This window comes from Dipodomys merriami, unplaced genomic scaffold (genome assembly GCF_024711535.1).
Source record: "Dipodomys merriami isolate MVZ:Mamm:240054 unplaced genomic scaffold, mDipMer1.0.p SCAF_34, whole genome shotgun sequence".
Classification (NCBI taxonomy): Eukaryota; Metazoa; Chordata; class Mammalia; order Rodentia; family Heteromyidae; genus Dipodomys; species Dipodomys merriami.
Window position 1 is genome coordinate 1,769,469 of NW_027204937.1, and position 23,719 is coordinate 1,793,187.

The window sequence follows — 23,719 nt, forward strand, 5'->3', positions numbered from 1 at the left end:
TGACAAAACACATGTGTGAAACTTCCATGTTTTCTACTTCGGGCACATATAAAATTCTCATCAGAGAAACAAGGACCATTGTGGTTTCTGCTAGTCTTAGTTTCATGTTTATTATTGGGAAGATCAATTTCTACTCACAAGGAGGTCTTGCAGTTGACCCGACATGTTTCCCATCTTTTCTCCCATCTAGCTGGTCAGTCAAGGCATTCGAACTTGATCCTTTCCTCTCAAAAACCAGATGTGCTCCGCTGCAATGCGTAAAGGACTCCTCTGTGCTTGAAAGAATTTAAACTGTCCTCTCCATATTGAGGAGAGCTGAGCTGACAGGCAGGCCCAGAGCCTGTCTTATTGCTCTTTTTCTTATCTTCACCTCTTTACTCTTTCTACATTGGCTCCAGCCCATCACCTCCAAACTAGAGTCTATTTTATCAGATCTCCAGGTCCTAGTGGTGCATTAGACCCGTCTATTCTGAGTTGTTTAATATTCTTCTCTATACTATCATGGATGCTGGCTTCATCCAAACTCCTATCACTCTAAATTGTAAAATAATCTCTTAATTAACCCCCTCACCTCAAAGTCAATCCTCCTTATTCTGGCAATGATTACTGAAACAATCATTATCATGTAACAGAATCTATCATTGTCTAAAGGGCTGCTGTCCAAGTGCTGTGTGTAACATTTCGCACATGTCATTTTTCCAGACCTGTCTCTGTTTCCACTTCTATAACACACCCTTCATCACAAAGGCCAAGCATGAGTTGCTTCCCATTCTCCAGGACACCTCACATGGTCCACTGTCTCCCTGGGATTCAAGTTTCTCCATTGTGAAATAAGGAGACCCAATAATGCCTAGTGTTTATTAAGTCCAGTGGGTTTTAAATTGCTGAAAGGGTTTTGTCTTTTTTTCCTTTCAGGGTTCTGTCTGCTCCTGGTATGAAAGGTAAGAAAGTGAGTGAGCTATTTCCCCTGTTAAGTACTGTAGCTAGTCTGGACACATTTCCTTCTCCAGGACTTCTCAGTTTTTCCTGTTCCTTCTGAAGTCTATGTCTCTAGCTGCATTTAGTTTAGAAGGTGTGATGTGCCTTTGGGGTCCACATGGTTTTATACTTGTTCTAGTAGCCTCTCTGGTCTGAATGGTATGTTCATTGGACTTTGAGTTTAGTGATTCCGTTTATGTCTTTTTTATACCTACTTGTGTTTGACTGAGTTTAGTGACTCAGTTTATGTTTTTTTTATATCTACTTGTGGTCTCTATCACAGAGGCAGAAAAGACAGGCTGAAAGTAGCATTTATAACATTGAGATTCACAGAATGACCTCTGCAGCTCATTCCTTGCCTTACCACCTACTAGCTCTCAGAAAAATTACTTAATCTCTCTCACCTCTATTTCTTTATTTGCATAATTAAGTAAAATATTATCTACTTAATAGTTTGCTGTGAAGATTGTATTTGCTAATCAACTGGTCAAATAATCCCCAGCATGTTAAGTGTTGTAGACATACTTGTTATTACCTTATATGAAGAAATTATTCCATTCCAAGAATTATGCTAGAAGCATTAGATGACAATGATAATAAAAATACCAAATAATAATCACTAAGCCCTGGCCAGTTACTTTCATTGTATATGTGGTGTTTCTCAGTTTCTGAGCAATGTGTCTCTCTTTACAGATTATAATACTGAACTTGATGATAGTGCCTCATACCTGTATGAGAATTACTGCTTTTGAAGGCAATGTGGACTCCTTTTATTTGGATTCCAAACCTGATACTATTTGTATCATATCTATTACTCCATAACTAGTCCATGCTCAGCTTTTTTTCTTCCCTGTTAAGATATGCATGAAGGGTGAGGCTCACAGGCTGGAATTTCTCCTCTGAGCAGGCATACCAGAGGCTGGTCTATAGTTTTTTAGTGCACAATTTCCCTTACTGACATCTCACATGCCATAGCTTGAATGATGTCTCCTTTCATCCTACTCAAGAAGACATTCTAAGGCCGGGCGCCAGTGGCTCACACCTGTAATCCTAGCCATAGTGGAGGCTGAGATCTGAGGATCACAGTTCAAAGCCAGCCTGGGCAAGAAAGTCAGCTAGACTCTTATCTCCAAATAACCACCAGAAAACCGGAGGTGGTGCTGTGGTTCAAGCAGTAGAGCACTCGCCTTGAGCTGAAGAGCACAGGGATAGTGCCCAAGCCCAGGGTTCAAGCCCCATGACCCACAAAAAAAAAGACATTCTGTAACTGGTAAAAATGATATGTTTCTAAGAACAATCTTTTTTTTTTTTTTTTTTTTTTTTTTTTTTTTTTTTAAATTGTATTTTATTTTATTTGAGAACATACTGTACAGAGGGGCTACAATTACATGGGCAGAATAATGCATACATTTCTTACCAAGCATTGCAGCCTCCTCCTTTGTTTACCCTTCACTTCCCTTCCCTGCCTCCCCCCTCCCCCCACCCAATTTTACCCCCCTCCCCCCACCCAATTATACCCCCCTCCCCCCCCCCACACCGAAATTGTAAAGCTGGTTTTGACATGACATTTTGTACTTCTCATTGTTGCAACAGGTCCACCTGAATCCTTAAACGATTTGTTTGTCCCCATCTCCTCCACATGATATACTGATATCAAATATAGTGAAAGCGGGGGTTACACTGTGGGGGAGGGACATACAAAGCAATAAAGGAATAATCTTATAAATGCATTAGAAATACATGCATGAAAGAAACGAAAACATTAAAATACATATTTAAGGGTTCATTTTCCTAACATCACATTATCTGGCCTTTTCCGCTTGACTCATACCTATACTAGATATTGCAAATAAGGGAAACCATGGGACCTATGCTTCTTTGGGCCTGGCTTACTTCACTTAATATAATTTTTTCCAAACCTTTCCATTTCCTAACAAATGGGGAAATGTCATTCTTTCTGATGGAGGCATAGAATTCCATTGTGTATATATACCACATTTTCTTGATCCATTCATCTACTGAGGGGCATCTGGGTTGGTTCCATATCTTAGCTATGGTAAATAATGCTGCAATAAACATAGTTGTGCTGGTAGCTTTAGTGTGGTCTTGTTTGTAAACATTTGGGTAAATGCCCAAAAGTGGGATTGCTGGATCATAGGGGAGATCTATGTGAAGTCTTTTGAGGAACCTCCATACTGCTTTCCAAAGTGGTTGAACAAGTTTACATTCCCACCAACAATGAAGTAAGGTTCCTTTCTGTCCACATCCCCTCCAGCATCTGTTGTTATTAGAGTTCTTGATTTTTGCTGTTCTAACTGGAGTGAGGTGATATCTCAATGTTGTTTTGATTTGCATTTCTTTTATGGCTAGGGATGTTGAACATTTCTTCATGTGTCTATTGGCCATCCTTCTTTCTTCTTCAGAGAAGCTTCTCTTTAAGTCTTTCGCCCACTTATTTATTGGGCAGTTGTTTCTTTGAGGATTTGTTGTTGGGTGGTTTAATTTTTTGAGTTCCAAGTATATTTTTGATATGAGACCTTTGTCCGTTGTATGGCTAGTAAAGATCTTCTCCCAATCGGTGGGCTTTCTATTGATCTTGCCAGCTATGTCATTTGCCCTGCAGAAGCTCTGCAATCTTATGCAATCCCATTTGTCCAACCTTTCTTTGATTTGTTGTGCTTCCGGGTCTCTATTCAGAAAATTTCGACCTGAGCCAAGGAGACCTAGGGTTTCTCCTATTCCATCCTGTAATGTTTTCAGAGTGTCTGCTTTGAGTTCAAGGTCTTTGATCCATTTGGAGTTGATTCTGGTGCAGGGTGATATATAAGGATCTAGCTTTAGTTTTCTACATGTAGTTAACCAATTTTGCCAGCACCATTTACTAAAGAGGCTGTCTTTCTTCCATTCTATTGTTTTAGCTTCCTTATCGAAGATTAGATGGCTATAGGTCTGTAGGTTCATTTCTGGGTTTTCAATTCTATTCCATTGGTCCTGAGGTCTGTTCTTATGCCAATACCAAGCTGTTTTGATTACTATGGCTTTATAGTAGAGTTTGAAATTTGGTATTGATATTCCTCCAGCAGTGTTCTTTCCGTTGAGGAGCGTTTTTGCTATTCGGGGTCTTTTATTGTTCCATATGAATTTTTGGATTGCCTCCTCTATTTCCTTGAAGAATGAGGGTGGAATTTTGATAGGTATCGCGTTGAATTTGTAGATAGCCTTGGGAAGTATTGCCATTTTCACGATGTTAATCTTGCCAATCCAGGAGCATGGGAGGTTTTGCCATTTTTTAAGTTCTGTGTTGATTTCCTTTTTCAAGATTTTAAAGTTTTCATCATAGAGGTCCTTCACTTCTTTGGTTAAGTTAATTCCTAGGTATTTTATTTTTTGTGGGGCTATTACAAATGGAGTTGCTTTCCTAATTTCAGCCACACTTTTCTCATTGTTGGCATATAGAAAAGCCATTGATTTTTGGGGGTTAATTTTATAACCTGCTACTTTGCCAAAGTTTTGAATCAGCTTGAGTAATTTGGGAGTGGAGTCTATGGGATTCTTTAAATACAAGATCATGTCATCTGCAAAGAGGGAAAGTTTTATTTCTTCTTTCCCTATTTGGATCCCCTTTATGTCTGCATCTTGCCTTATTGCTGTAGCTAGGCATTCTAATACTAGATTGAAGAGAAGTGGAGAGAGTGGGCATCCTTGTCTTGTTCCTGAGTTAAGAGGAAATGGCTTTAGTTTTTCACCATTGAGTATAATGCTGGCTGTAGGTTTGTCATATACAGCCTTTATTGTATTGAGGAATGTTCCATGGATTCCTAATTTTTCCAGAACCTTCATCATAAAGGGGTGTTGGATCTTGTCAAATGCTTTTTCTGCATCTATTGAGATAACCATGTGGTTCTTATTCTTGCTCCTGTTGATGTGATGAATAATATTAATTGATTTGCGTATATTGAACCAGCTTTGCATCCCTGAAATGAATCCTGTTTGATCATGGTGTATGATTTTTTGGATGAATTGTTGAAGTCGATTGGCCAAAATTTTGTTGAGAAGTTTTGCATCAATGTTCATCAAAGAAATGGGTCTATAGTTTTCTTTCTTTGATGAGTCCCTGCCTGGTTTTGGGATGAGGGTTATGATGGCTTCATAGAATGTGTTTGGTAGTGAGCTTTCTCTTTCAATTTCATTGAAGAGTTGGAGGAGTATTGGTGTGAGCTCTGCTTTGAAGGCCTTGTAAAATTCCGCTGTAAAACCATCTGGTCCTGGACTTTTCTTAGCTGGGAGGTCTCTTATTGCTGTTTCTATTTCAATGCTTGATATGGGCCTGTTAAGCTGGTTTAACTCATCTTGGTTTAGTTTTGGCATGTCAATATTTGCTAGGAAAAGGTCCATTTCTGTCAAGTTCTCAAACTTATTAGCATAAAGTTTTGAGAAGTATTCCCTTATAATGTTCTGAATCTTGGTTATTTCCGTGGTGATGTTTCCATTCTCATCTCTGAGTTTATTAATTTGGGTGTGCTCTCTCCTTTTTCTGATAAGGTTTGCTAAGGGTCTGTCGATTTTGTTAAGTTTTTCGAAGAACCAACTCTTTGTTTTGTTGATTCTTTCTATAGTTTTTTTGGATTCTAATTCATTTAATTCTGATTTAATTTTGATTATTTCTTTCCGTCTACTGGATTGGGGTTTATCTTGCTGCTCTTTTTCAAGGAGGTTTAGATGTGTCATTAAATTGTTAGTTTCCGATCTCTCCAATTTGTTGATGTAGGAGCTCAGAGCTATAAACTTTCCTCTGAGTACTGCCTTTGCTGTGTCCCAGAGGAGCTGGTAATTTGTGTGTTCATTTTTGTTGAATAGCATGAACATTTGAATTTCCTTTCTAATCTCTTCCATGACCCACTCATGATTCAGTAGTGTGTTGTTCAGCCTCCATGTGATACCGGACTTTCTTTGGTGGCTTTTGGTGTTGAGTTCTAATTTTATTCCCTTGTGGTCAGAGAGAATGCAAGGTATAACTTCAATGTTTCTGAATTTAGACAAGTTTGCTTTGTGGCCTAAAATGTGGTCTATTTTAGAAAACGTTCCATGTGCTGCTGAGAAGAACGTGTATTCTGATGCTGCTGGGTGAAATGTTCGGTAAATGTCTGTTAAGTCTAGTTGATCTATGCAGCTGTTTAGATCTGCGGTTTCTCTGTTGAGTTTTTGCCGAGTTGATCTATCTAGTGGGGAGAGTGGTGTGTTAAAATCCCCAACGATTAATGTCTTTGGATCTATCTGGGATTTGAGGGAAAGTAGTGTTTCTTTGATAAATTTGGGTGCTCCATTGTTTGGCGAATAGATATTTAGAATTGTAATATCCTCCTGAAGGAGAGATCCTTTAATTAGTATGTAGCGACCTTCTTTATCTCTTCTCACGAATTTTAATTTGAAGTCTATTTTATCTGATATTAGGATTGCAACTCCCGCCTGTTTATGAGGGCCGTTTGCTTGGTAGATTTTGTTCCAGCCTTTAACCTTGAAAATATGTTTGTTTTTACGGGCAAGATGTGACTCCTGCAGGCAGCAGATAGAAGGGTCTTGTTTTTTAATCCAACTAGACAGTCTATGTCGCTTAATTGGAGAGTTCAGTCCGTTAACGTTAAGAGATAGGACTGAGAGGTATTTGGGAGTTCCTGCCATGTTATCCACCTTCTTGGGGGCTGTGAAAACTGGGTTCTTCCTAAGGTTCTTGGATTCTCCGTTTGTGTGCAGTTTCTTGGCCTTTGTTGCGTTCTTGTTGGTTTTCTATGTGTAGGACATCTTTAAGAATCTTTTGCAGGGCTGGTTTGGTGGAGATGTATTGTTTCAATTTTTCTTTGCTATGGAAGGTTTTTATTTGGCCTTCAGTTATGAAGGAGAGTTTAGCTGGGTACAGTATTCTTGGTTGATAGTTGTTTGTTTTTAGGGCATGGCATACGTCATTCCAGGCTCTTCTTGCTTTGATTGTCTCTGCTGAGAAATCTGAGGTAATTCTAATTGGTTTCCCTTTATAGGTGATTAATCTTTTCTCCTTGACAGCTTTAAGGATCTTTTCCTTGGTCTGGGTTGATCCTGTGTGGATTATAATGTGACGGTGGGATGTCCTATTCTGGTCTGGTCTATTTGGGGTTCTAAAAGCTTCTTGTATCTGAATAGGCCTATCTTTTTGTATGTTTGGGAAGTTCTCTGCTAGGATCCTGTTAAACAAATTTCCTAGACCATTAACTTCTGTTTCTAGGTGCTCCTCTACACCCATTATCCTTAAATTGGGCCTTCTGATGGTGTCCTCCAGGTGTTGGATAGACCTATCATATTTCTTGGACTTGTCTTGGATGGTTGTATGTTCTTTCTCTATAATATCTAGGCTGTCTTCAATCCCTGAGATTCGATCTTCTGCATGGTCTAACCTGCTGTCAAGACTCTCTACTTTGTTTTTTATCTCTTTTCCTTCTAATTGGTCAGCTTTGATGGCTTCAAGTTCTTTGTTGAAGCTCTGTTTTAGGTCTTGTATGAATTTCTTTACTTCCTTAATTTGGTGTTCAGTGTTTGTTCTCAAATCACTTAGTTGATTGGTTATGGTTTCTTTGGACTCCCATTCCTTCTGTTGGGTTCCATTCAGCATTCCCTTTGTGGTCTCCCTGACTTCCTTCAGCTCTTTGTTAATGGATTCCATGAATGTCTTTAGTGATCTTTGTGTATTCTCTACCTGGTCTCTTAATTCGTGAATTACTCTTTGATTAGTTTCCTCCCTTCTGTGGGATTCCTGCAGTTCTCTTTGAGTGTTCTCTGCCTGCTCACGCCATTCCTCCCTTTCTCTTTGAGTATTCTCAAGTTGTTCACGCAAATCCTGTATCTGTTTTTGAGAAGCTTCCTCACGCTTATGATATTCCTGTATAAACTTCTGGGATGCCTCCTCTCTCTCCCTATCACGCTCATACAGAGTCCTTTGTACATTGTCAAACTTCTCATTTATCATGTTTGCTATTAGTGTTTGTAGAGCTATTTGGGAACTCTCCTCTGGATTATTCTGTATCTGTTCTAATCCCTGATTATCAAGGTTGGGAATTGAGATACCCGAATTTGCCATTTTTCTTGTGTTTTTCCGGCTTACTCGGCCCATTTGAGATAAAGATTGCACCAGTTTTGTGCTAGAACACTATCTTAAGGCAACCATCAACCAAAGTTTGCATTTGTACAGTCAATAGTCTACAGATACAATCTAGTTCAACAGATACATCTATTCAACATCAAACGACTATATGTTAAAGGACTTCGAACCGCAGAAAAGAATTTGGAAAACCAGAAATTATTAGGATTAGTGAGAGATGTGGGTAAAAAATAGGAATAGATTGGTGTGGGGAGGCACAAGGAGAGTTAACTATGTCCTACTCACAGTGCAGGAAATGGGTTGGGTAGGATGCAAGTAGAGAGAGAGAGAAAAAGAAGAGACGGAAAGGGGTATAAAGAGAGACCAGAAAAAGAATAGAAACGTAAAAATTAATGTTATTATAGAGGTTAAAAGACCGTCTATTTAGAGAGGAATGTGAATATGTTCAGAGAAGGGGAGGGACATTGAGGAGATGTGAAAAGCTTTAAGGGAGAAGAAAAGATCAGAAGTTCAGTAGAGCTAGATAAAAAACAAAAAGATAATTAAGAAAGAAAGAAAAAGAGAAAGAAGACAAGAAAAGAAAGGAAAACTCTCGTTCACGTAATTCTGAAATAAAAATTATAAGATGAGAAAAAAAAGTTACTGGAAAACAATTATTTTTTCAGAAGAGGCAAAAATTAAAGATTGATAAAAGTTTTAGAAGGGAAAAAAATTTATATACATATATATATATATATATATATATATATATATATATATATATATAAGGTAACAAAAAACAAAAAACAAGCAAAAAAAAAGAAAAGAAGAAGAAGAAAAAAAAAGAGAAAAAAAAAAAAAAAAAAAAAAAAAAAAAAAAGAAAAAAAAAAAAAAAGAAAAGAAGAAAAAAAAAAAAAAGTCTTTTGATTTTTTTTTTTTTGTTTTTTTGTTTTTGGGGGGGGAGGAGTGGGAAGAATCCTGTATCTCCCTTTTGTCTGCAACCAGTCTCTTGGAGTCTCTGGTCAGCTTGAGGTCCTGTGGCTTGATTGGTTTCTTAAGTCAGTTGGTTGGAAGAGGCAGAAAAATGCTCTGCTTTACCCAAGATTTTGAGATCCCCCTCCCAGGTTAGTTTTCTGGGAGGGTGGTCTGCTTTGAGAGTCACAAAAGAGGGGGATGTGGTGATGAGGCTAGGTTCTGGGTGGAGTTGAGGCCTTTCAGCAAACAGTAGCTTTTCCCTGGGGCTATTTTGTGATAACTCACAGCGCCCAGCCTGGAGCCATTCTCAGGGTTTCTGTTTTTCAATTGATTGTGGTGGCTGCTAGAGGGAGGGGCAGCCTCTGGCTCTGGTTACCCAGTGAGGCTAGGCTGGCGCCTGTGCTGGGTGACTTTTCCCTGGATGGAGCTGAGTCTGGCAGGTCACTTCGGCGTTAAGTTCTTGTGACCTGCTAAATGACTCATTTTATTCCAAGGCCTGAGCTGAAGCTAGCAGCAACTCCGAGCTTTGTCGGTATCCAAGATGGAGATCACCGGTGCTGGGGGGGGAGGGGTGGCCTTCCTTCCTCTGCTCCCTGAGGAGTGAGGATGTCGGGCTTGTACTCACGCTGAGTCTTGGGTCCTGGGTCGTCTCTGGTGCCGAGTCTTGGATCCTGGGTCGTCTCTGGTCTGCAAGCTGCAGGGTGAAGATGTCCGCTCTTTGTTGGTTCTTGCTGGTGTTGAGTAGAATCCGCTTGGCCGCTGCGTCTGGCTCCTTCGTCCCGGACTCTCTGTGTGAGCGCTCAGGTATGGCCCCCGGCTGTGGTCTCTGCCGCTTGCGACCCTGTCGCCGCCGCAGCCGCCGTGGCGGCTGCTGGCGACCACTTGCCTTGGCTTCCCCTCTCTTGTCTAACTCTCTGTCCTGTGATGGCACACTTGGTGTGATTCTCTGGCTTAGGACTGTTCACTGGAACTCTAAAGCTGCTTTCTATGCGAGAGCTTGTTCAGATTCCAGCTTCTCCTCCGCCATCTTCCCGGAACTCCCCTCTAAGAACAATCTTTTATAGAACCATTTTTATTCATCATGATATGAGTAGCCTTCTAACCTTCTCAAGTTCAAGGTTAACTTCTATATAATACTTGGGCAAAGAGAGATTAACTTGTGTACTCCTCAGCTTACTATGAGGGCTATCACTTGCTTCCCTCCACCTCTCCAGTCCTGCTCCTGTGGAATTGGGCTTACCTTAATTCCTAGACCATATTGCCCCTGGAGATGGTGGGACTCCCTTCCAGATAGCTGTGAGAGAAGTGGTAAGCATGTTCTCCACCATACCAGTCCCAAAGACCTCACTAGATGTTGAGCATAGCCAAATTCATTATAATGGAAAATGATGTATAAGATTGCTTACTATAATCTAAGACATAAAAGCAAACCTTTCATAGGCACATTCAAGTAGACACATTCAATTATTATTATTTTTTGGCATGGTCATTCACAAGTTTCATCTCTTCTCTATGATAACCTTATTTGACAGATATCCACAGTAGAAATTTTTCTTTAGGGAAATGTGACTGTAATCATTAATGACTGGTTTAAAATCCATTTCTATGAGTTATTGCTGAACATAGGGACTCTTCAGCAATGTAATTGCAAGTTATTCACAAGGAAGACTTCACCCAGGCTGTAACATGAAGCTTAGAGGATGGATACTAGGTAGCCATAACCATAACAAATCCCATGTTGTCCCAACATGGATCTCAGAAGATACTTGTCAAGTCTCTAGGAAATGGAAGAATTTCCATTTGAAATTTCCAAATGAAGGAATAACTGATAATGGTGACTATAACAACGGTTACCATGGGGATAATCATCTCTCCTGCAATGACCTCTACTTATGAAAACCTCGCAGCATTTTCAGTATTTTGGAGTTTAATTCTAAGTCTCAAATGTCAAGGGAGGTAGAATGGGGTTCTAATACTAATATTCAACCAACACCCAAGGGTGGAAGATTAGGGGTTGATTGTATGAGTAAGGGAAAGGGTAGGTGGGGGAGGGATGTGTAAGAATGTTGAAAGGGATGACATTGAGCAAGATGTATACTGTATTCATTAATTGCTTTGCGAAATGGCAACTCCTGTGTCTAACTACTTAAAGCTTAAATTTAAAATATAAAAAATAAATTTCTCATACCTTTTTGGACCTAAGCACAAGGAATGAATCCATCATAACATACCTCTGAATTAGCTGAATTATACTGTGTGTTGTGATGTGTGATCCAGATCTGATCCCCCAGGTATAAAGTATGCAGCTCTCTGCAGCTAGGTTACTTGTTCCATATGAATATGGCCTTCTGCAAGGTGGGAAATGTTTTCTCTTTCTCCTCATCTATCTCACTCAAGTTTGATTCCAGAGCACTTTTGAAATCCACCTCTCTTTCCAATTTTTTCTTTGACAAGCTATCTATGGGGACAATTACCAGGGAAGAATGGAATTTTACCTGATCAAGTTTCCTGGCCACATGAATTTGTAGAGACCTTTCTTATGTTTGTGTATTATTTGTTGCTTTAAGAAAAAGATAGGTAGCTTTGTAGTATTTTCCTATAGCTAGTTCATTGAAGAGCTACTAGGTACTGAGAGTATCTCATTCAGATTTTTTTTGGAAGACTTTAACACAAAGTAATACTTTCATTCTGTCTGAGGAGGCCAATCTCAAGGAGCTGCGGGTGAATCACTTGCCTCTAGGTGTATGTGCAAACTGTGGGTGCCTTGGTCATTGCTGTCATTGCTCTTGCTATCCATAAGTAGGGAATCGCTGGGTTTACAAGATACACAAATATATAGCAATAACCTTTAGAGTTGGAGGACTTATTACTGTGGTACTCATCTATTCTAAACATGTTTATAAAAAAATAGAAGTCTGCCTTCCTGAAACTTCCATACTTTTATACTATTTATGACCATGAAGCAGCATTGTAGAGAGTTACTAAATCAAACCATAGTAGTTTATGTGTCTGTCTCATTAGTGACTTTAGTTGTATGGAGCCATTATGAGTATTAACTTATCCACTTTGCAAAGGCTTATAAGTGACACAGATTCCCTTTAATTCCATTAAAGTGTGATTAAAGTTAAGCTTTTGAGGTAGGCAGAGTATAGAGAGTGGTATACAGACCAAATACTGTCTTTTACCTGTGTGGAGTGTGAAATCTAATCAGAACTTAGAGAAACCTGTGTCTATGTGCACAGACAAATACTAGAGAAAAAATTAGCAAAATATAATCAAAAAGAATTTTTAGGGCTGGAGGCTATGGCTATAGACTGAGTGTTCAGGGAAAGAACTCTCTGAAATTAAATATAATTGAGACATGGAAGGTATGGGAAGAATGAATGGAAGTCTTGCCTGCAGAGATGGATCAGCAAGCAGGAAGACCTATGTTGGAGAGTTTAGTCTGATGAATACCTTCTGGAACATCAATGCCCAGGGGGGAAAAGGGAAACAATTGGAAGTAAAGTGATTGAAGTAGATGTGTAGAATGTCAGAGTATTTCCAAGGAAATCCTTTGCTTGGATACTAATGGAAAACTGCTGTATGGTGCTAAGCCGGGGAGTGACAAGAATTGATCTGCATTCTGAAAAGATTACTCTAACTACAATGTGGAGAACACACTGGGGTACAGAATGAAGAGAGTGACTGGAGGAAGACCAAACCAGGAGAAAGGGAGTGGTAGATTGAAGTATAGTAACTAAAGGAATGGGTAGAGGAGGATATATTAAGTAGATATTTGGGATGTAAATTTTGGGGATTTGATCATGAGATCTCCTAGTGAATAAGGAGTGCAGGATGTAGCCTCTATTTCCAGCCTAGGCAACTTCTTCAGTAGTTGACTTACTGATTGCAGTGAAGGAGAGCTGAAGGAGAAACTAACTTGAGGGATAAAAATAAACAAGTGTTTTAAGTTTTCAAAGATGTGTAACTCTTACATGAAATCCATTTTTTCAGCAAAACTTTTTCATGTCCTTGTCCTACTTCTTTGTGCTGATTTAACATTGAAATATTGAACTAAAGGACACTCAGTGCTCAGTGGGTATCTTGATTACTTACAAGCTTGCTTGATTTCAAGATGGAAGAGACAACTGAATTCTACTTTCCACTTTGAAAAAAGGTTCAGTCCTCAACTCATAAAAGTGTTCTTAAAAGTGATGCACACAGAATTGCAGATGATGAAGTAAGCCAGGCCCAAAGAAGCATAGGTCCCATGGTTTCCCTTATTTGCAATATCTAGTATATGTATGAGTCAAGCAGAAAAGGTCAGATAATGTGATGTCAGGGAAATCAACCCTTAGATGTGTATTTTAATGTTTTTTTTTCTTTCATGCATGTGTTTCTAACGCATTTATAAGATTATCTCTTTGTTGCTTTGTATGTCCCTCCCCCACAGTATAACCCCTGCTTTCACTATATTTGATGTCAGTATAACTTGTGGAGGAGATGGGGAAAAACCAGTTGTTTAAGGATACAGGTGGACCTGTTGCAACAATGAGAAGTACAAGTTGTCATGTCCAAAACAAGCTTTACAACGTCGGTGCGGGGGGGGGGGGGAAGGAGGGGGAAGGAGAAGGATTGGGATTGGGGGGGAGGGGGGTGGCTGGGAAGGGTAAACAAAGGAGGAGGCTGCAATGCTTGGTAAGAAATGTACGCATTATCCTGCCCACGTAATTATAACTCCTCTGTACAGTATGTTCACAAATAAAATAAAATTAAATTTAAAAAAAAACAGAGAAAAAAAAGAATTGCAGATGAGTTTCAACGTGAGACACTGGATAGTAATCATTTAAGTTATTCTTTTTGCCATATGTTGTCAACAATTAATATGAATGGAGGATGTCACACGAGGTTGGAGTGGATGAGGAGAGGTTCTCTCTCATTGTCTCACCTGGGGTAATATGTTACTCTGCCTGAGCCTTAGTGTTGTCATCAGTAAAGATAGAACTAGATAGTTGCTGCCCACAAAGTTTCTCAGTGTTAGACCTGCCCTGATGGCTCCCGCCTATAATCTACTCAGGAGGCTGAGATCTGAGGATCACAGCCATACAGGGCAGATAAATCCCCTTGAAACTCTTATCTCCAACTAACTACTCAAAAACTAGAAGTGGGGCTGGGAATGTGGCTTAATGGTAGAGTCTTGCCTAGCATGCATGAAGCCCTGGGTTCAATTACTCAGTACCACATAAACAGAAAAAGCTGGAAGTGATGCTATGGCTCAAGTAGTAGAATGTTAGACTGGAGCAAAAGAAGCTAAGGGACAGTGTTCAGGTCCTTGAGTTCAATCTCCAGGACTGGCAAAAACAAAACAAAAACACATACACACAAAACTGGGAATGGAGCTGTGGCTAAAGTGGTAGAGCACTAACCTTGAGCACAAAGAGACTCAGGGACAGCACCCAGGCCCTTAGTTCAAGCCCCACAACAAACAAACAAAAAGAAAAGAAAAGAAAAAAGTTTCTAAGTGTCCTAAATATGGTGGTTAAAGTCTTCATATCTTTCTCAGTTGTTTTATGAATTTATAAAAAAAATTAAGAGTACTATTAGTAGCCTATGTTTCATTTCCATGGTCCGGATCCATGGTCACCTGTTAGTAGTTACCAAAGTCTTGGGGGCCTACTTAAAAGAGCTAAGGTTTTGGTTTAAGGCAGGTTTTAAGCATATTTCAGACAAGTTACTTCTCTAGATTCATTTCCATGGCATATATCAAAACACTTATTTAAATGAGCTATGAAGTTTAAAAAGATAGTCACTATTGTTATTTCACTTAAGACTTGGTTTCCTTCTAAGTTTTCTGATTAACTCCTTCTTTTGATCAATAATCTCTTTTCCAATCTAATAAAGAGATCTAGGAGTGTGTTTTCAGCAATTTTTATGAAAGACATTTATTAGGCCATAAAAAAACAATGTTAACATTTTTATCTACTTGTTGGGACATGAAGTTCTACCATTCCTTTTTATGGGTAAGCTTGTTTTTCTTCTTCTTTTTTTTTTTCCTCTTCTGCACTCAATGTTTGCCCAATATGGCAGCAGTAAATCATTCAGACTACGGTAATACAAGCCATTGTAGGTTTTAGATGCTTCTTTGGCCCCTTGACTCATCTTTAAGACACAGAGGGAATTAGCCTGACCATCATCAGAATTGTTGCTTACACATTAAATCTTAGAGGACTGTGTAATGCGATCTTGATTTTTTCTTACCTTTCAAATCTCTGGCTCCAGAGAAACCACAACCTCGATGATGTGTTTTAACTTGGCTTAACTTCCCTTCCATCTGTTCTTTCCTCAAAAATCCACTTGTTACTTCTTGCCTTTCATTCAAAGCCAAGTCCTGTAGGTTTGCTTCCTCCCCTTTGAAGTCAGGCTTGACCACTGTGCCACTTGTTGCTGTACCTATTTTTGTGAGCTCATCTTGGTGGACTCAGGGTTGTGATTCTCTTAGGATATCTGAGCTTCATAAACCAGTTATTATGGTGAAGTAGTATCCCAAATGACAAAAGATGACCTTTAAATTTTAAGTCAGCATGAAAAAGACTTCCTCTTCAGGTAAATTTCACAAAATGCTTTAAGAAGTTAGATGTCAGTGGTCTCCACTCTTCTTTATACACGAGAGGTTAAATAAGACCTTATTTAAATAGTGGTTTTTTAAAAAAGCATCTTTAAGCTGGGTGGTGGTGACTGATGCCTGTACTCAGGAAGCTGAGATCTGAGGATTGCAGTTCATAGCCAACCCAGGCAAGAAAGTCTGTGAGACCCTTATTTCCTATTAACCACCAGAAAATTGGAAGTGGAGCTGTGGCTTAAGGTAGTAGAGTGCTAGCCCTAAGCAAAAGAGGTAAAAGTCAGAGCCCATGCCCTGAGTTTAAGCTCCACAACCAACAAAAACAAGAGCTGCTTCAATTATTACACTCACTGATTGTCTAAATAATTCAGTTAAAGGAAATTGCATGGAGCAGCATGGTATTGGTCTGATGATTGTCCAATAATGAGGTATCTGATACCAGAACATGCAAAAGGGCTGAAGGTAGTTACAGCTATAAATAGAATTGAACTGTACATTGAAAAATTAGACAATTTCCATTATGTAGAATAATTACCTTGTCAATGAAATTCTGGGCTTTAGTATTTTTCTGACATTTCTTAATCACCTTTACCCATCCCTTTTTAATACATTTTTTGTGATGCTAGGGATAAAACCTGAGTCCTTGAGAATTCACCGGCAAGTACTCTCTCAGTCATGTTCCCCAAACTCCTAATGCCTTTATAAAACAGAGACTAAGCATCAGACCCTGATCCTCAACAGAGAACAGCAATATATAAATAAGTACAATTTAATTGTGTTTTATTTCATTTTAACTTTCATGCCTGTCTTTTGCCTTTTATGGTTACATTGATTTTCTATTCACAATAGAGATATAAAGTATCCTTATAAAACATATGTATATGAGTAAAGTTATGAACCATTTCAAATGAAAACACTTAGAATATGTGGATATAACTGGTACAAATATGTACAGTAAAATTTACAAAAGAGGCCCACATGTTTACCATTGGGAAAATGTCAATATACTTAAAGAAGTGTGAATATTGATTTTGAAAACGATTTCTACTTACTACCCAAGTGTTTGCAAATAATTTACTAATTTACCTCAGCTTCAGTTTTCTCTTCTTTAAGATAGTAGTAATAATCATTTACAAATAAAACAGCATAGCTAGGCACAAGAAATTATGCCTGTAATCCTAACTACTCAAGAGGTGCAAGTTAGAAAGAATTGTGTTTCAAAGTAAATCTGGGTAAAAAAAATCTTTTTTATTTTTTATTATTTGAGATCCATCTCAAATAATAAAATCTGGACATTGTGGTGTACATTGTCATCTAAGCTACTCAGGAAATATAAATAGGATAATCCCAGTTCAGATTGGCCTGTGCATACATACAAAACCCTTTTTGACAAATAACTAAGGCAAAAGGGCTGGGACATGGCTCAAGTGGTAGAATACTTGCCAAGCAAGGGCTAAGTCCTAAGTCAAACCTCAGCATCACCTAAATAAATAAATAACCAATGTTATTGATATAGGACGTACTCAGCATGTGGTGTTACAGAGAATAGACAATAACTTTGTAGCTTTTTTCTTTTTCATTTTTTACTGTTACTCGCTCTGATAATTAATAGAAAAACCAAAGACATCGTTTCCCTTATTTGCAATAACTAGTATATGTCTGAGTCAAGCAGAAAAGGTCAGATAAGTTGATGTTAGGGAAATGAACCCTAAGATATGTGTTCAAATGTCTTTTCTTTCAGGTGATTGTTTCTAACACATTTATAAGATTATTTCTTTGTTGCTTTGTATGTCCCTCCCCCATGGTATAACCCCTGCTTTCACTGTATTTGAGGTTGGTATAATTTGTGGAGAAGAAGGGAAAAACAAATCGTTTAAAAAGGGATACAGGTGGATCAATTGCAACAATGAGATGTACAAGTCGTTTTATGGAAAAAATGAACTTTACAACTTTGGTGGGTGGGGGAGAGGAGGATTGCCTCCTCCTTTGTTTTTCCCCTACTGTCCCTCCCTTCCCTCCCATTTCCACAACTACAATGTAAGATTTTTTTTTTTACAGAGTTCACATAAACCCTATCCATTCTTAAGAACTTTCTCCAGCAAGACCTCCCTTATCAATAGAAGATATCACAGGGAAAGAAAATTCCTGTTCTTCCTGCCATCTTTTCATCCAGATATGTATGATTAACTTTTTTTTAATCACCCTTTATAGTATGCTCATGTTCTCTGTATCCTCCTTAAATGAAGAGTTTTTCTCTAATTATTCTAAAAGAACTGTCTAAGTTACTTATTCAGTGGTAAGTCTTTATAACTAATGGGTTTGAGGGATAACTACTCTGTAATATGTAGAGACTGATGAATAGCTTTAGTCTTTTAGTCCTTCCCCCTTCCTTCCTTCCTTCCTTCCTTCCTTCCTTCCTTCCTTCCTTCCTTCCTTCCTTCCTTCCTTCCTTCCTCCCTCTTGCCACTTGCTTGGCTTTTTTTTTTGCCAGTACTGGGCCTTGAACATAAGCCCTTGGCTCTCACTTGACTTTTCTGTTCAAGGCTAGTATTCTGCCACTTGAACTACACCTTCATTTCTGGCTTCTTTTTCTGGCTAATCGGAGATAAAAGTCTTTCACATTTGTCTGTCTGAGCTGGCTTCAAACCATGATCTTCAGATATCAGCCCCCCTGAGAAATTAGAATTAGATGTGAGGCACCCATGCTCAGCTTAATCCCTACTTTTCAAGGGCTGAAAGTAGTCTATCTTTTACCAATGTGTGTCGTGATGTATTACTAGCGCTCAAAAAAATTGCCAAGCACAAGAGTCCCTGCATGATCCCAATGGAGCTATTTGTTCAGGTATCAAATCCTCTTGTATGAAGCTTGTCAGTCAAGTCAATTTAAAGTAATTCCAAAGTGGTAAGCTTGCTGAGCCAAGCAATTTGGAAAATACCTATCTTCAATCAAAGCAGTGGGTGTTGTTTGGAAATGGGTTTCTATGAAGGCTAGCCTGAACCACAGTTCAAGAAGGGTGATCTGTGATCATTTATACATAGGCTTATGATCATTTGTCATTATTTCACACCATCTGGCAAAGATCGAGTCCAAAATAGCCCACCTGTTAGACATTATATTTTGATTAAAAAATCAGATCATATGGACTGTTCTTGATTGGAAAATTTACCCATGAGTCTGCAAAACTGGAATCTAGTTAAAGCTATTTTCTGTATTTGCAAAATACAGATCTTTCTTTTCTGTGTCTTGGCAGAATACAAACTTAATGGGAAGTTCTCATGGGAAACGTTCACATGTTCTAGGCATTTGATGTTAGCTAAAAGCATGCTAAGTCCATTGAGAGGAGCTCAAACTCTCCCCACATTAGAGTTTTGGGTGTGCTTAAGAACAACTGTGAAGTTATTTGGGGGAACTTGGTTTGTAAGTTCCCTTGAATTGTTTTTGGTAAGCACATCACTTCTGTCTGAGGACTGGATTAGTTAAGGCTTGCTTGTACTCTGTCTCCCATACCAGGAATGATTGTAAAGGTCATAGCCACTACAACCACAGTGACCTCAGTGCCATCTTATTTTACTCTTATAATTCCAAGAAAGTTTTTGTGCAAATAAACAGCAAAGGTTTTTAAATAAACTACACTGATTATTAACTGGCATGTTTTCCCCTCCCTCTAATGTAATGCATTGGAATGTAATTCACAGACATTAATTTAGTTGGAAAGTTTTTACCCATCATCTATTAAGTGCACTGATTTTTATTTTTAAGACACTGTATTTAGGAGGATGGTTCAATGATGAAGTCTCATAAGTTCAGAACTCAGAACACTCAGTAGAGAAGCTGTGTCCTCCCTGACGAATCAGGAAGGACAGATTCATTTCATGTTTTCATGTTGCTAGCACTGCAAAGGCAGTTAGAATATGCCAGTGAACATAACAGACCAACCTCTTGTACTGTTTGCCTCCTAGCAGTGAGAGAACAGAAACAGTCATAATGGATAATTACAATCTGTAGTGTGATAAAAGATGGTAAGAATCAAGAAAATGACAATCAAGAGAACAAAATTATATAGGGTCAAGGCTGAGCTCAATGAGAAGTCAACCTTTGAGTAGAGTGAAGACTCAAGAGATGAAGAGGCCTGGCTGACAAGTGAAGACCATTCCAGTTATCAGGAGCCGCAGATTTGGGTACAAAGGAAGATGTTTTTAATCTAGGTCATAAAGGAGAAATGGCATTTTTTTGGCTGAATCAGAGAAGGACAAAGCAGACAAAAAAGTAGGCGGTGGTTTCATGAATAAAGAAATAAAAGTAATACAGACAAAGAAATGTACTCTTTATCTGACTTGTGGAAGTATAACCACTATATATGTCACAACAACAACTGTATTTTAAATGTTTACTTTTATAAGGAATGCAAAGATTGGGTGTGGTAACTCACATCTATAGTCCCAGCTAACAGGGAAGTGAAGATCTGGATGATCACAATAGGAGGCCAGGCTCAGAAAAGTTAGTGAGCCCATGGTTTCCCTTATTTGCAATATCTAGTATATGTATGAGTCAAGCAGAAAAGGTCAGATAATGTGATGTTAGGAAAATGAACCCTTAGATATGTATTTTAATGTTTTTTTCTTTCATGCATTTATTTCTAACGCATTTATAAGATTATTTCTTTGTTGCTTTGTATGTCCCTCCCCCACAATATAACCCCTGCTTTCACTATATTTGATGTCAGTATAACTTGTGGAGGAGATGGGGAAAAACCAGTTGTTTAAGGATACAGGTGGACCTGTTGCAACAATGAGAAGTACAAGTTGTCATGTAGAAAACGAACTTTACAATGTTGGGGGAGGAGGGGGCAGATTAGTTGGGGGGGGCAGAGGGGGGGAGGCTGGGAAGGGATGTGAAGGGTAAACAAAGGAGGAGATTGCAATGCTTGATAAGAAATGTACGCATTATCTTGCCCATGTAATTGTAACCCCTCTGTACAGTATGTTCACAAAAAATTAAAATTAAAATTAAAAAAAAAAAGTGAGGCCTCATCTTAGCCATGAGGCTTGAGGAGGTGGCACACCACTGCAATTACAGCTACATGGGAGGCATAAATAAGAGCACCAAGGTTCAGGCTAGCCCCAGGTAAACCTAAGAGACCTTAATAAAAAATTAACTTTAAAAATCAAAAGCTCTAAGGGAGAGGTTGAAGTGGGAGAATGCTTGCCTATTAGGTATGAGGCCCAGAGTTCAAACCCTAGTTCTACCTAGACAAAAATAAGTAAACAACAAATGAGTAGGCATTCAGAGTATCTGGTACACTGGATACAATGGTCAACAAAATGGCTAGAGAGGCATGCTGATGACCATGTCAGAGATACCTGCAATTCCAGCTTTAACATGCTGGCCACTTGTCCTTCAGTTCTGAAGAGTCCTGGAATATGTTTAGGTGGCCAAAGGAAAGAACTAGATTCTTCTTTGAGGAAATTTATTACGTTAGTAGGGCAAATGCAGTAGAAATATCTACAGTATGTTGCTGACAGTATTACAGGAGAAAGTGATCCTGTGAGACTTAGTTTGTAGGAAATAGGGATTATAGAACCTTTCAACCTGGTCATTAAGGTAAATAGCAACTAGCAATAAAGGAGACATTTTCATTCATGAGAAACAATGATTTTTTCTTTCAAAAAGTTGAGAATCCTCATTGCAATCCCAGCAGTGAGTTAAATAAAATGTTTTTGTATTTGGCTGGGTGCTGGTGGCTCACACCTGTAATCATAGCTACTCAGGAGGCTGAGATCTGAGGATCACGGTTCAAAGCCAGCCCAGGCAGGAAAGTCCATGAGACTCTTATCTCCAATTAATCACCAGGAAACCAGAAGTGGTGCTATGGCTCAAGTGGTAGAGTGCTTGCGTTGAGCTAAAGAGCTTAGGGACAGTGCCCAGACCCAGAGTTCAAACCCCATGACTGAGTAAAAATATGTTTTTTGTATTTGTATCATTGCAGACCCTGTTGGCAGTGACTTCTTAGACACAACATTAAGTAATGTATTTCCCCTCCAAGGGCAGACAATTATGGAAACAGTTTCTGGAAGCTAACAGGTCTGGTCATGTCCCAGGCCTCTCCAACCTGAGTACAGTGCTGAGTACAGTACAGTGCTCCTCTGTCTGGTTATTATTCACCTTGGTGTTTTAATATAGTTTGACAAAGCACACATACAAGTCTCAGTTAGTCTTAGTTACAAGCTCCATTGGAGTCTGCCTGCAAGACCCTGGGAAGGCCTCTCTAGTTCTCCAGTGTGAGGTGATCCACAGCAAAGTACTTAAACATGCAACCACAGCAACGTTAGTTCTCGGAGCCGGTTTCCTCACCTACAGAGTTTCTATGACAATAGTGTGTGTCATATGATGCTGAGAGGAGGACTGAGAAAAAATTTCAAGGCTTAGTGCAATGCCTGAAACTTACTGGGCACTCAATAAGACACATAGTAAGTAAAATCAACTAACTAAAATGTGAGGCCAAAATTATGATTACTATTGTAATAGACTAAAAGCAACAACAACAAAAAATGTAGTTGTGGAACCAAAGAGAAAGAATTTATTTCTAAACTGAGAGGAAATTGAGGAGGTGATGATTGCAGTCAATGTGCTTCTTGCCCATGATGACATCCTTCCCTACCTTCTGTACTATGAATCAATTCAGTGGTAAGCCCAAACCCTGCTATGCTTCTCCCCCAAATGTGTTCATCCAGCCTGAGCCAAGGCACCTTAACTGTGCCACCACAGCATCTGCCATTGGGTTACTTCAAAATGATGGGCTAGGATGGCATTTCTCTGCCATGGGGATGTACCCTGCCATGTCTCTCTAGACTGGGAACTCCCTTCAAGAAGAACCAGATTTACACCATCTTTATATCTGCAGGATGTACTGTACTATTTTAGTTCAGGTCTATGTATTTTGTTTCTTAAAAAAATTAAAAACTTTTAATTGTTTTTAATTTAAATTTTATTGTAAAGGTGATGTACGGAGGGGTTACAGTTACATAGTAAAGTAATGAGTACATTTTTTAATTGTTAAGGTGATATGTAGAGGGTTTACAGTTACACAGTAAGATAATTAGTACATTTCTTGTCAAATGTGTTACCCCTTCCCTTTTTTCTCCCACTTTCCTTCCCCCCATGAACCCCTTCCCTCGAGTAGTACAGATTATTTCCAACATCTTGTGAATATCGCTGCTGCTTGTTTTCCCTCTTGTCCTTTGTCTCACCATTCTGTTTTTCCCCTTCACTTCCCTTATTCAGATAACTGTATATACAATACCAGGGTGCCAAAATCAAATACAGTGATAACAGGGGATATATCCTAAGGGGAAGAACATACAAAAGAAACAAGAAATCACATAGTACACTAAAAACAGCAACAACAAATCAAAACCTCTTGTGTCCATGTCTTGGAGTTCATTTTGCTTAGCATCATCTTATATGGTCATATGTATATAGTATTGAGCTATTCTGCTCATTTGCTAAGATTATCCTAGATGTATACTATGTATTGCAAATAAGGGAAACCATGGGACCTATGTATCTTTGGGTCTCTTACTTCACTTAATATAATTTTTTGCATGAATCAAGAAGTCTAATAACAACTGATGATGGAGGGGATATGGCCAAAAGGTGACTCTACCGCACTGTTGGTGGGAGTGTAAACTTGTTCAACCACTCTGGAAAACATTATGGAAGTTCCTCACCTAAAGCTCTTCTATGACCTAGCAATCCCATTCTGGGCATTTACTCACATAACCACAAACAAGACCATACTAAAGCTACCAGCACCAAAGCTAAGATATGGAACCAATCCAGATGCCCCTCAGTAGATGAGTGAATCAAGAAAATTTGAGATAGATAGATAGGTAGATATGATAGATTTGAACCTCTATTCTTTATCAAAGTAACTCATTTATCAGACATATCTCTATAGTATTGGTGAAATGCTTGCTCTGTGTGTGTGTGTGTGTGTGTGCGTGCATGTGTGTGTGTGTGTGTGTGTGTGTGTGTGTGTGTGTGTACAATGGAATTCTA

General features: G+C 38.9%; 1 long non-coding RNA gene across 1 annotated transcript; it reads left to right on the forward strand.

The window, feature by feature from the left end:
- The first annotated feature begins 880 nt into the window (after window positions 1–880).
- LOC138803229 (uncharacterized) lies at window positions 881–19,931 on the forward strand. The gene is made up of 3 exons (XR_011364913.1): window positions 881–941; window positions 17,719–17,837; window positions 19,621–19,931. It is a non-coding gene; the product is annotated as an uncharacterized lncRNA (long non-coding RNA).
- The last annotated feature ends 3,788 nt before the right edge of the window (window positions 19,932–23,719 follow it).